Below are 12,313 nucleotides of genomic sequence, written 5' to 3' on the forward strand. Positions count from 1 at the left end.
ACTTAGGAGACAAAAGGGTATGGAGGTACATGTATTAGCAAGAACCCTAGCATACCCTGGATGGCCTGCTAGCACAGGTTCTTTGATTTGCGTTTCTAAAGGAAAGACAGGTTCAGAGAGATTAATGATCTTACTTTAATTCAAGATATATAAGTAAAGAAGGTAAAGATCATTCACTTGTTCAGGGGAAAGGTCAGCACCCTGAACGTGGAGAAAATACAAGCAGATAAGTAGAAAGAAGTGAGTATCCACAAAAGAATCCAATAGACAGGGTTTCAGCTGTCTGAACAAAGTAATAGATACATAATTACCAGACAGGGAGCACCAACATTTGTGTTCACAAAGCCAAGGGGGCTCCTTAATGGCTACCCAGAGTCTCCTCTGGCTAAATCACAAAGACCTCAGGGGAGCATTCTTCCTTTGAGTGAGCCCCCAAAGCAAAATCTTACCTCAGAATATATATACACACTTCAGGCTAATAGGCTCAGAGCCAGAAGGTATCACAACCCTCCTGACTCAATGCCTCATTACCAAAACATGTGAAAGTCTTTCTGCAAGCAAGCCTCCTCTAAGCAAGCTTCCCCTTAGGCAAGTTCCTCCTGCAATGGGCTCTATGTGACTCAGGATGTAACACAGCTGTAAACTGGTCCGGAGCTCAAAGCAGCAAGACATCTGTAGTTGAAATACCTGTGTATCTTTAGACCTGAGAACATGGCCCCTGTTCCAAGGAAAAAAAGGAACACATATGGTCACGTAGGCCTATCAATGGATGAGGACGATTTTATATTCCATTAACCCTACAGTATACTACTAACCTAATTTAGATGGCTTTCTCAAAGCATGTGGTCAAGAAGGAGAGGAAAGATACAAGAAATTGTGGAGATGGTGGGATCCAATTTTTGTTTGTTTTTCAAAGAAAGGGTATGTGGTGGTGAATAGGACATTCCCCTTGCAGGAGGCCAAGAACAAGCCAGTAGATAGAGAGAAATTGGATGTAAGAGGGAATGGAGATGAAAGTGGGAACAATTTGGTGTATAATTCAGGAGAGGATAGGACAAAAGATACATGGAAGAATTTGCTTTGGCAAGAGGAAGGACTACATCTTTAGCTGAGACTGGTATGAAGGAAGAGATAGTGAAAGAATATAATGATGTGGCCTGAGGAGGAGAAGAGCTTTAGGCAAATGGATTCAGTATTTTTTTTGTCAAGTGTGGGATGAGGTCCTAAGCTGGGAGAGTAGAGGGAGTGGGTCCTGTGGGAGACTTGAGGAGAGAAATTTGGAATAGCCACTGAGGAGAATGTGATAGTGAATCATTTACAGTGGAGTAGGATGTTTGCCTTGATGCAGTTCAGATTAAATAACATAGAACAGAATGAAATAAGTATATAGTTCCTACTATGTGCCAGGCACGACCTCATTTAATCCTCACAACCTTATGAGGTAGGTGCATTTGTCATTTCCATTTTAGAGTTGAAGAAATTGAGGCAAACAGGGTTAACTGTCTTGCCCAGGGTCACCTTGCTAGTAAGTGTCTGAAGCTGGTTGAACTCAGGTTTTCCTGACTCTAGGCCCAGTCCTTTATCCACTGTGCCACACGTTGCTTCTAAATTTATAGTAGGCCTTTAGCATTGTTTCATATTTAGCAGTAGGTGAATAGGAGTGAATGAGGGAGAAGTGGGGGTGGGTGGGGATATTGCCATGGTTGGGTCTTGACACCATGTGATCAGCAATAGGGCAAGGGGGCAAGAAAACTGGGGATGGAACATAGTAGAGCATTGACTTGCTTCACCAAGGGAGGAAAGGATAGCCTGTTAAAAATGATAGCCTGGGAAAAAACCAGAGGATGGAGGGAATAAAGAACAGGGTTAAGAATTGTAGGAGTTAAGAATGGTGGAATGATGAAAGATTATGATCACATCAAAGGGATATCGGAACATGTGAACATGCAAGTGGAACGAACATCTGTGAGTTATGGCAAGATTGCAGATTTGACCATCTCTCTCTGTAGCTGAGGTAGAATCGAAGAAATAGGTTAATAGGCTTTGAATATACTGTAGGACTGGGAGGGTAGGATATTTAAGATGATATCAATATTAGGTTGAAATCCCCTACTATGAGGACAGGAGATGGGAAGTGAGAAAGAGCTCATTGCAGAATGGAGAATGTCTCAGGGACCCTTAAATAGCCACCAGGAGCTGGATTGGTGATACATTTAGATAACTTGGACCTCAAATGATGATGGTTGCTTAGTGAAGGTGGTTGAAAGAGGGCATGGATGTGACAAAGGGGAGCAAATCTGACTCCCCTTCTGTGACCAATGAATCACCATCACCCTTTCACTGACTACACATACTCCTCCCTTCCCAGTCCTGACTTCTTGGTAAACTAGTCAGACTATTTTAGCCTCTATTCCTGAATCCTTGCTCATTTATTCTATTGCTAATCGTACCTTGCCAAATCCCAACCACATTATTTGCTTCTTTTGCTCCTACTCACTGAGATGGAGGAAGTCAAGAAACCATTCTGATTGGCTCCATTTTAAATTTATTACCTAGTGTCAGCTGTGTCCCTACTCCAGGAAGGCAATCGTTGTACCCTTTCCTAAAGGATTCTCTATGTCATTTATCTCAGCAGCTTTTAAAAACATTCTTTTCCTATCCTCAAACATTTCACAACAACCATCCTTCCACATTCGGCTGAGGACCTTGTCTCATATTTCAATGAAAAAAATTGAAGTCTTTCACTGTGAGTTCCTTTTCCCCTCATTTTCCCTCCGACATTATCCCTCATTATTTTCTCCCTTACTCCAATCTCCGATGAAGGGGTGACTCTTTTTGCCAAAGCCAATCTTTGATCCCCTTGCTGTTTTCTGCAGCATATTACTTCCACCATTATTCCCCTTCTATCTGATCTTCAGTCTCAGTTTTTCTGATGTCTATAAACATGCCCAAGTCTGCCCAATCATTTAAAAATCCTCACTAGATCCTATATATCATCCTATGATTCCCCCCTTCTCAACTAAACTTGAAAAAAAATCATGCTTCCATTTCACTCTTTGATGAACCCTTTGTAGTTTGCTTTGGCAACCTCATCCCTTAACTGAAACTGTTCCCTCCATGGTTACTAATGATCTCTTAATTGCCAAATCATAGTCTCTGTCAATCTCCATCCTTCTTAACCTCTGCAGTATTTGATTCTGTTGTCTACCCTTTTCTCCTAGATACTCTTGTCTTCTCTAGGTTGTAGTGATATTTTCTCAGAGTTCTTGTTCTGTCTATTTAACCGTTCCTCAGCTTCTTTTCTAAATCTTATTAAGCTCTCTCATTTTCTTAGGATTTGACCTTTTATACATGTGTCTATTTGGAGCTTATTGGTTTAAACCTAGTGTCTTCCAAACCATTTTCTAGTTTTTCAAGTAGTTTGTGTAAAATAGGGAGTTTTTCTTCCTGTAACTTGTGTTTTTGGTGTAATCAGACATTGGGCTACTGTTTTCACTTGCTTCTGATTTGCTTACCAAGTCTGACACGATAATCTACCTTTCTGCTTTTTAATTGATACCAAATATATTTGTTCATAGCTTCTTTATGGTTTAATTTGCATTCTAATAATGCTATATGACCCATACCTTGAATCCTTTTTTTTTTATTATTTTCCTTGAGAGCATATATCTTTTATTTCCCTAAATGACTTCCCCCCACCCAATTCTATTATCTCTTTCTTCTAGGTATTATAAAGCACCCAGATTTAATATAGTATTAAATCTACAAATAGGCTCATATAGTATTGTCATTTTTGTTATATTGGCATAGCATAACCACCAACACTAAATTATTTTGTCTGACTTAAGTAAAAAAATGTTTTTGTAGTTGTATTTTGGTAAATGCCTTGCTCTCAAGTCCCAGCTATTTTTAATTTTTTTTTTGGAGTTAAAAATTAAATTTCTCTTATTTCCATATGGTTTTCTGTTAGCCATATACAGAATTGCTCTTTATTTTTTTGAAATCTATTTTTTATAACTTTGAGGAAGTCACTTAACATCTTGACCTTCAGTTTCTTAAGCTGTAAATTGAAGGGTTTGGTACTGGGTAGTCTCTGAGGGACCCTTCCAGCTCTATGAATCTATTGTTTCATTTAATTTCTTGACCGATCTTTAGGAGTTTTCTAAGTAAGTTACCATGTTTTCTGCAAACCATTACAACATCACTTGAAAAAGTGGTAATTTTGTTTTCTCTTTACCTATGTTTTATTCCTTTAATTTCAAGCTTTTTGGTATAGCTGACCTCATAAGAATTGTCAAATATTAGTGGACAGATGGGTAGCACACACCTCAACACCCTTTTTAAAAAATTCCTTTCTGTTCTGGAAAACTGTGTTAATCCATTGTAAATAATGCTAGATCTTAGTTTTAGATATATGCTTTTTATAGCTTTTAACATGAGAGTGCTATATTTTGTCTAACACTTTTGTACTTATGTTGATATAATCACGTGCTTTTTATGCTTGTAGATTTGAAGTTGGAAGGGCTTTCAGACTATCTAGTCCAACTCTCTGATTTTGCAAATGAGGTTCTGAAAGGTTAAGTGACTTGGATAAGGTAGTAAGTAGTAAGTTGCAGAACCAGGATTCAGATTCAGATATTGGAACTTTCAAGTTCAGCCCACATTCCATCGTCTCCTGTATTAATTGTGCTAATTGTTTTCCTAATGTTGAACCATCTTAATATCTTTGGTATGAATCCATTTTGGTCATAGTTAATTAATTTCTAGCTATATTTCTTTTCTTTACTAGGATTTTTATTTTTTGTAAGCCTGTTTTTTTGCATGTAACTCTGAATGTTTTTTTCTTTAAAAAAAATTCAGTTCCATATTTTCTCTCTCCCTCCACTTCCTCCCCATCCAGTTGAGAAGGCGAGAAATATGATACCCATTATATAAATGAAGTCATGCAAACATATTTCCACATTAGCTATATTTCAGGATGAAGGTGGGAGGGGTGCAAGGAAAATAGAGAAAGGAAAAAATATATTTCAGTCTGCACTTTGAGTCCTTCAGTTGTCAATCTAAAGGTGGATAGCATTTTTCATCATGAGTCTCCTAGAATTGTTGTGGATCCTTGCACTGATCAGAGTTGCTGTCTTTCACAATTGATTATCTTCACAATATTGCTATTACTGTGTACATTGTTTTCCTGGTTCTGCTCACTTCACTTTGCATCAAATCACATAAATGTTCCCAGGTTTTCTGAAACCATTTCCTTCATCATTTCTTACAGCATAATAGTATTCCATCACAATCAAATACCAAAAATTGTTTAGCCATTCCCCAATTTATGGGCATCCCCTTAGTTTCCAATTCTTTGCCACCAAAAAAAGAATTGCTATAAATATTTTTGTACATATGGGTCCTTTTCTTTTTTATTTAATCTCTTTTTGGTATAGACCTAGTAGCAGTGTGGCTGGGTCAGAGTGTATGCATAGTTTTATAGCCCTTTGGGCATAGTTCCAAAGTGTTCTCCACAATGGTTGTGTTAGGAGCTCCACCAAATAGTGTATTAGTATACTTGTTTTCCCACATTTTACTTAAAAATTTTCCTAATATTGGTTAGGGATTTTAATCTATTGTAGCTAACTTTTCTTAAATTCTATTCATCTCCTTAACTTCATTCTTATTTATTTTATAGTTAGATTTAGGTAGTTCTGAGAGGAGTAAATTGAGGACTCCCACTAATATAGTTTTATTGTCTGTTTCCTCCTGTAATTCATTTAAATTTTCCTTCAAGAATTTGGATGCTATGCCATTTGGTGTATATATGTTCAGTATTGATATTAATTCATTGTTTGTAGTCCTTTTAGCAATATGTAGGTGCCCTGATTATATCTTTTAATCAGGTCTAGTTTTGCTTTTGTTTTATCTAAGATTATGATTGCTATCTCTGCCTTTTTTTTTTTTTTTAGCTTCAGATGAAGTCTAATAGATTCTGCTCTAGCCTCTGGTTTTGCTCTGTATAACATTCTGTTTCAAATATGTGTCTTATAAACAGTTTACTTGTTGGATTCTGGTTTCTTGGCCATTCTGCTGTCCTCTTCTGTTTTATGTATGAGTTCATCCACAGCTGTAATTTCTAAGTGTGTATTTCCCCTCCATTCTCTTTTATTTACCCTTCTTGTTTTCACCTGGTCCCCTCCTTATGAGTCTGTTTTGCTTCTAACTTCTGCCTCCCTTAATGTAGCCTCCCTCTAATCACCCTGTCCCTACTTTCTCTTTATCTCTTCCCCTTCTGCTTCCATGTTGAGTAAGATGAGTTTCTTCTTTCATTTGTTTTTTGAATTTTAGTATTTTATTTTTCCCCAGTTACATGTATAAACAATTTTTAGCAATCATTTTTAAAACTTTGAGTTCCAAATTCTCTCTTGTCCTCCTTCCCCACCCCCTCATTGAGAAAGTAAGCAATTTGATATAGGTTATACATGTGTAGTCATGCAAAACACTTCCATAATAGTCATGTTGTTAAAGAAAACAGACCCAAAAAAACTCTCAAGAAAAATGAAGAAAGTAAAAAAAGTATGCTTCAGTCTTTATTCAGAGACCATTAGTTCTTTCTCTGGGGATGGATAGCATTTTCATCATTAGTCCTTCAAAGTTGTTTTGGAGTAAAATAAATTTCTATACTCAACCGTGTGTGTGTGTGTATATATATATATATATATATATATATATATATATATACATATACGTATACATATACATATATATATATTCTTCCCTCTTTGAAACAGTTCAGATGAGAGTGAGGTCCAGGATTTGCCCTCTCCCTTCCTCCATTTCCTCCTTTATTGTGTAAGCTTTTCTTTGTATGCCTCTTTTATGTGAGATATTTTTCTCCATTCTTCCTCTCCCTTCTTCTATATGTGCATCTTTTTTTCCTCCCCTTTCCAGGCTTCTTTTGAGGTCATCTCAATATAAGACTCATGCTCTTTGTCTAGGTAGGCTCCTTTTTACTGCCTTAACGCTATGGTTCTTAGGGGTTACATGCGTTTTCTTTGTATTTCGGAATGTAAACAGTTTAACCCTTATTATTTCTCATTCATAAAAATATTTTTATACTGCTCTTAATTCTTGTGTTTGAATGTCAAAATTTCTATTCAGCTCTGGTCTTTTCATCAGAAATGCTTGAAAATTCTCTGTTTAATTAAATATCCATTTTTTTTTTCACTTGGAAGATTATACTCAGGTTTTTTGGGTAAACTATTCTTGATTGTAATCCTAGCTTCTTTGCCTTTTGGAATATCACCAGGTCTTCTGTGGTAGCTGCTAAATTTTATGTGATTCTAACTGTGGCTCCAGGATACTTGAATTATTTCTGGCTGCTTTTGTAGTATTTCTTTCCTTGACATGGGAGCTCTGGAATTTGGCTATAATATTCCTGGGAGTTTTCATTTTGGGATTTCTTTCAGGAGGCGACTGGTAGATTCTTTTAGTTTCTACTTTGTCCTCTGGTTCTGAGATATCTGGCCAATTTTTCTTTATAATTTCTTGAAGTATGATGTCTAGGCTCTTTTTTTATTCATGGTTTTCAAGTAGACCAATGATTCTTTTATCTCTTTTTGTTTTATTAATCAATCAATTTATTTTTAGTTTTCAGAATTCACTTCCACAAGATTTTGAGTTTTGTTCCCATCTCTCTCCTCCCCCACCCCAAGACAGTGTTCATTCTGATTACCCCTTCCCCCAATCTGCCCTCTCTTCTCTCACCCCCCCTTTTATCCCCTTCCCTTCTATTTTCCTGTAGGGCAAGATAGAATTCTGTACCCCATAGTTTTATAGCCCTTTGGGTATAGTTCCAAAGTGTACTCCAGAATGGTTGTGCTGTATATCTCCTTATATCTTATTTCCCAGTTGCATGTAAAAACAATTCTGAACATTCATTTTTAAAACTTTCAAACTTTTCAACTTTAAAACTTTCTACATTCTCTCCCTCCCTCCCTACCCACCCTCATTGAGAAGTCAAGCAACTTGCTATAGGACCAATGTGCATAGTCTTGCAAAACACTTCTGTAACAGTCATGTTGTGAAAGACTTAATCTATTTCCCTCCATCCTATCGCACCCCCATTTATTCTATTCTCTCCTTTGACCCTGTCCCTCCTCAAAATTGTTTTCTTGTGATTACCCCCTCTCATTTGCCTTGCCCTCTATCATCCCCCCCTTCTCTTATCCTCTTCCCCCTACTTTCCTCTAGGGTAAGGTAGATTTTCATACACAATTGAGTGTGTATGTTATTTCCTTCTTAAGCCGAATCTGATGATAGTAAGGTTCACTCATTCCCTTTCACCTCCCCCCTCTTCCCCTCCACTGTAAAAGCTTTTTCCTTTTCTCTCTTATATGAGATAATTTACCCCATTCTACCTCTCCCTTTTTCCTTCTCCAAGTACCCCTCTTACCCCTTAATTTGTTTTTAGATATTATCCTTAGATAGATATTATACTCACCCTGTGCCTTCTGTGTGTGTGTGTATATACACATATATATACACATACATACACACACACACACACACACATATTCCCTCAAACTACCCTAACCCTAATATTGAGAAAAGTCTCATGAGTTGCAAGTATCATCTTTCCATGTAGGAATGTAAACAGTTCAACTTTAATAAGTCCCTTATGATTTCTCTTTCCTGTTTACCTTCTCATGCTTCTCTTGATTCTTGTATTTGAAAGTCAAATTTTCTATTCATCTCTGGTCTTTTCATCAAGAATGCTTGAAATTCCTCTATTTCATTGAATGTTCATTTTCCCCTCTGAAGTATTATGCTCAGTTTTGCTGGGTAGGTGATTCTTGGTTTTAATCCTAGCTCCTTTGACCTCTGGAATATCATGTTCCAAGCCCTCTGATCTCTTAATGTAGAAACTGCTAAATCTTGTGTTATCCTGTTTGTGTTTCCAAGATACTTGAATTGTTTCTTTCTGTCTGCTTTCAATATTTTCTCCTTGATCTGGGAACTCTGGAATTTGGCTACAATGTTCCTAGGAGTTTTCCTTTTGGAGTCTCTTTCAGGAGGTAATTGGTGGATTCTTTCAATAGCTATTTTCCTTTCTGGTTCTAGAATGTCAGGGCAATTTTCTTTGATAATTTCTTGAAAGATTATGTCTAGGCTCTTTTTTTGATCATGGCTTTCAGGTAGTCCAACAATTTTAAAATGATCTGTCCTGGATCTGTTTTCCAGGTCAGTTGTTTTTCCCATGAGATATTTCACATTGTCTTCTGTTTTTTCATTCTTTTGGTTTTGTTTTATAATTTCTTGATTTCTTATAAAGACATTATCTTCCACTTGCTCCATTCTAACTTTTATGGAATTATTTTCTTCAGTGAGCTTTTGGAACTCCTTTTCTATTTGGCCAGTTCTGCTTTTTAAGGCATTCTTCTCCCCATTGGCTTTTTGGAGCTCTTCTGCCATTTGGGTTAGTCTGCATTTTAAGGCATTATTTTCTTCAGCATTTTTGGGGTGTCTCTTTTAGCAACTGTTGATTTATTTTCTTGATTTTCTTGCATCATTCTCATTTCTCTTCCCAATTTTTCCTCCACTTCTCTTACTTGATTTTCAAAATCCTTTTTGAGCTCTTCTGTGGCCTGCAACCAATTCATATTTTTCTTGGAGCTTTTGGATATAGGAGCTTTGACTTTGTTGTCTTATTCTGTCAGTATGTTTTCATCTTCCTTGTCACCTAAGTAAGATTCTATAATTTTTTTTTTTTTTTTTTTTTTTTGCTGTTTGCTCATTTTCCCAGCAAATTATTTGACTTTTTAGCTCTTTGTTAAGGTAGCACTCTGCTTCCTGTGTGGAGGGCGTACTGTCCCAATCTTCAGGAGTTTTGTGTAGCTGTTTTCAGAGATATTTCTAGGGACCTGTAAATTTTTAGTTCTCCTGAGGTTGTATGATCAAAGGAGAGGTATTCACTCCACTCCTGGTATGTGGTCTGGTCTGTGAGTACCGCAAGCACTCTTTTCTGCCTTGGAACTGGGAGGAGGATTTCTTCTCCACTGCCGCTACAAGCTCCGCCATGCCAACGATGCCAACGCTCCTCCTTACCCCAGGTCCACCACCCAGGACTGAGACCCAGATTGAAGCACAGGCAAAGAAAGAGAATCCTGCCTCAATGCCAGCAAAGAGAGCCTTGCAATCTGATCAGCTCCTCGATCCCCCCCACTGTTTGTGGGCTGAGAAATCTGGAAGCGGCCACAGTCACTGCCACTGCTGTTGCTGCTGCTGGGGGCCGGGGCCAGACCTCTCTCACCCAGGTCTCACAGACCTTTTGTAATGACCTTCTAAGTTGTCTTTGACGTTTTTGGGTTGAGAAGTCTGGAAACCATCACGACTCCCAGGCATTGAGTCTCCTGTGGTCTGCTGCAGCCCCATCTGTGCCCGTGCAACTCTTGCTGGATTGCCCTCCTCTCTCAGACTGGTGCAACAGACATTTCCTGTCGACCTTCAATGTTGTCTTGGGCTGGAAATTTGTTTCACTCTGTCATTTTGTGGGTTCTGTTGCTCTAGAATTTGTTTAGAGTAATTTTTTTACAGGTTTTTTGGGGGGTTTGGGGGAGAACTCAGTGGAGTCCCTGCTTTTACTCTGCTATCTTGGCTCTACTCCCTCCCCCCCCACCCCCAATTCTCTAATATTTCTCCATCTATTTTCTAGGTCATTTGTTTTTCCTGTGAGGTAGTTCACATGTTCTTCTATGTTTTTCTCAGTCTTTGGATTTTGTTTTATTGTTTTCTTGATGTCTCATGCAGTCATTATCTTTCACTTACCCAATTGTAATTTTTAAGAAGTTATTTTCTTCAGCATTTTTTGTGCTTTTATAAAGCTTTTTAATTCTCTTTTCATAATTTCCTTGCATTGTTCTCATTTCCCTTCTCAATTTTTCTGCTGTTTCTCTTACTTGATTCAATGTTTTTTTAGATCTCTTTGTTTAGCTTTCCCAGGAATTCATTTTGAACTTGTATCCAATCTGAATTTTTTCCTTGGAGGCTTTGCTTGTAGATATTTTCAAGTCATTGTCTTCTGGGTTTGTGTCTTGAGCTTCTCTATCACCAGGTTCTTTGTTGTTGTTGTTTGCTCTTTTTTCCAGCCTATTTCTTCACTTTAGACTTTGTTAGAATTCAGTTCTGCTCACCTCTGGAGGGGAAGACTAGCTTGAGTTTCAGGCTTTTATATCCTTCTGCTTTCCCAATTCGGTTTGGGGTTGTGTAAGTTTTGGGTGCTTCCAACGTGCTGTGATTTGGAGAGAAGTTTGGTCATTGACTTCTTGGTCTGTGCTATGATCCTTACCCAGGTAAGGCCCTTTTGACTATGGCCTCTGCAACCCAGAACTGGATAATAGGCAACAGAGCTGCCAAATGGCACTTGATCCTGCTCCCAGTGCTAGTACAAGGGTCCCCTGGGATCTTTTTCTAACCAGGTGTCCATTCTCCTTACCAACATTGAGCACTTCTGCCATCCTACACAGTCTACAGATGATGGGGAATGACACTACACTCTTGACTAGTCTCCATCCCAGTGTTTTTTATACTGCTTTCTGTATTCCTTAGCTGCCCTGGATTGGAAAAATAACTCACTGTGACTTGTTCTTGGCTTTTACTCATAGGATTCAGTTTGATGTTTTCTGTGGATATTTTATAGAATAGGTTTTAGGGGATGTTCGGCAGTTGTGACTTTCACTCCACTGTCTTGACTGCTTGTCAGAATTTTATTTAGGTTTTTATGTCAGTGAATTTGAGATATTAAAATTTTATGTCAGGGCTATTGAGCACCTACTATGTGATAAGCACTGGAAGTATAAAAACAAAAGTGAAAAAATTCCTGTTCTCAAGCTTACATTTTAATGGGACAGACAGTGTGCGTGTGCGTGTGTGTGTGTATGTGTGTGTATTCAGACAATATACAAAATTTATACAAAGTAGTTTTGAGAACGAAGGTACCAGCAGCTGGGTGGGGCTGTGTGTCGTCAAAGTCTTCAGGTAGAAGATGGTACCTGAATCGAATCTTGAAAGAAGCCAGAGATTCTAAGAGGTAGAGATGAGGAAGGAATACATTCCAGTTATAGGGAACAGTTATTGCAAAGGTATGGAAATTGGAAACCAAGTGTCATGTGTGGGGAACAGCACATGGGTCAGTTTAGCAGGACTGAAGAGTACAGAAAGTGCATATGTAAGAAGCCTGAAAAGATTGGAAGGGGACAGTTTGTAAAGGTCTTTAAATGCTACTCAGAGTAGTTCATATATGTATGAGGCTACCATTGGAGTTTCATGA

General features: G+C 38.0%; 1 protein-coding gene across 3 annotated transcripts in view; it reads left to right on the top strand.

The window, feature by feature from the left end:
- CDK8 (cyclin dependent kinase 8) overlaps nucleotides 1-12,313 on the top strand; it is a 152,964-nt gene that overhangs the window by 52,908 nt on the left and 87,743 nt on the right. The window lies entirely within an intron of this gene.

Source organism: Trichosurus vulpecula, chromosome 2, assembly GCF_011100635.1.
Source record: "Trichosurus vulpecula isolate mTriVul1 chromosome 2, mTriVul1.pri, whole genome shotgun sequence".
Lineage (NCBI taxonomy): Eukaryota > Metazoa > Chordata > Mammalia > Diprotodontia > Phalangeridae > Trichosurus > Trichosurus vulpecula.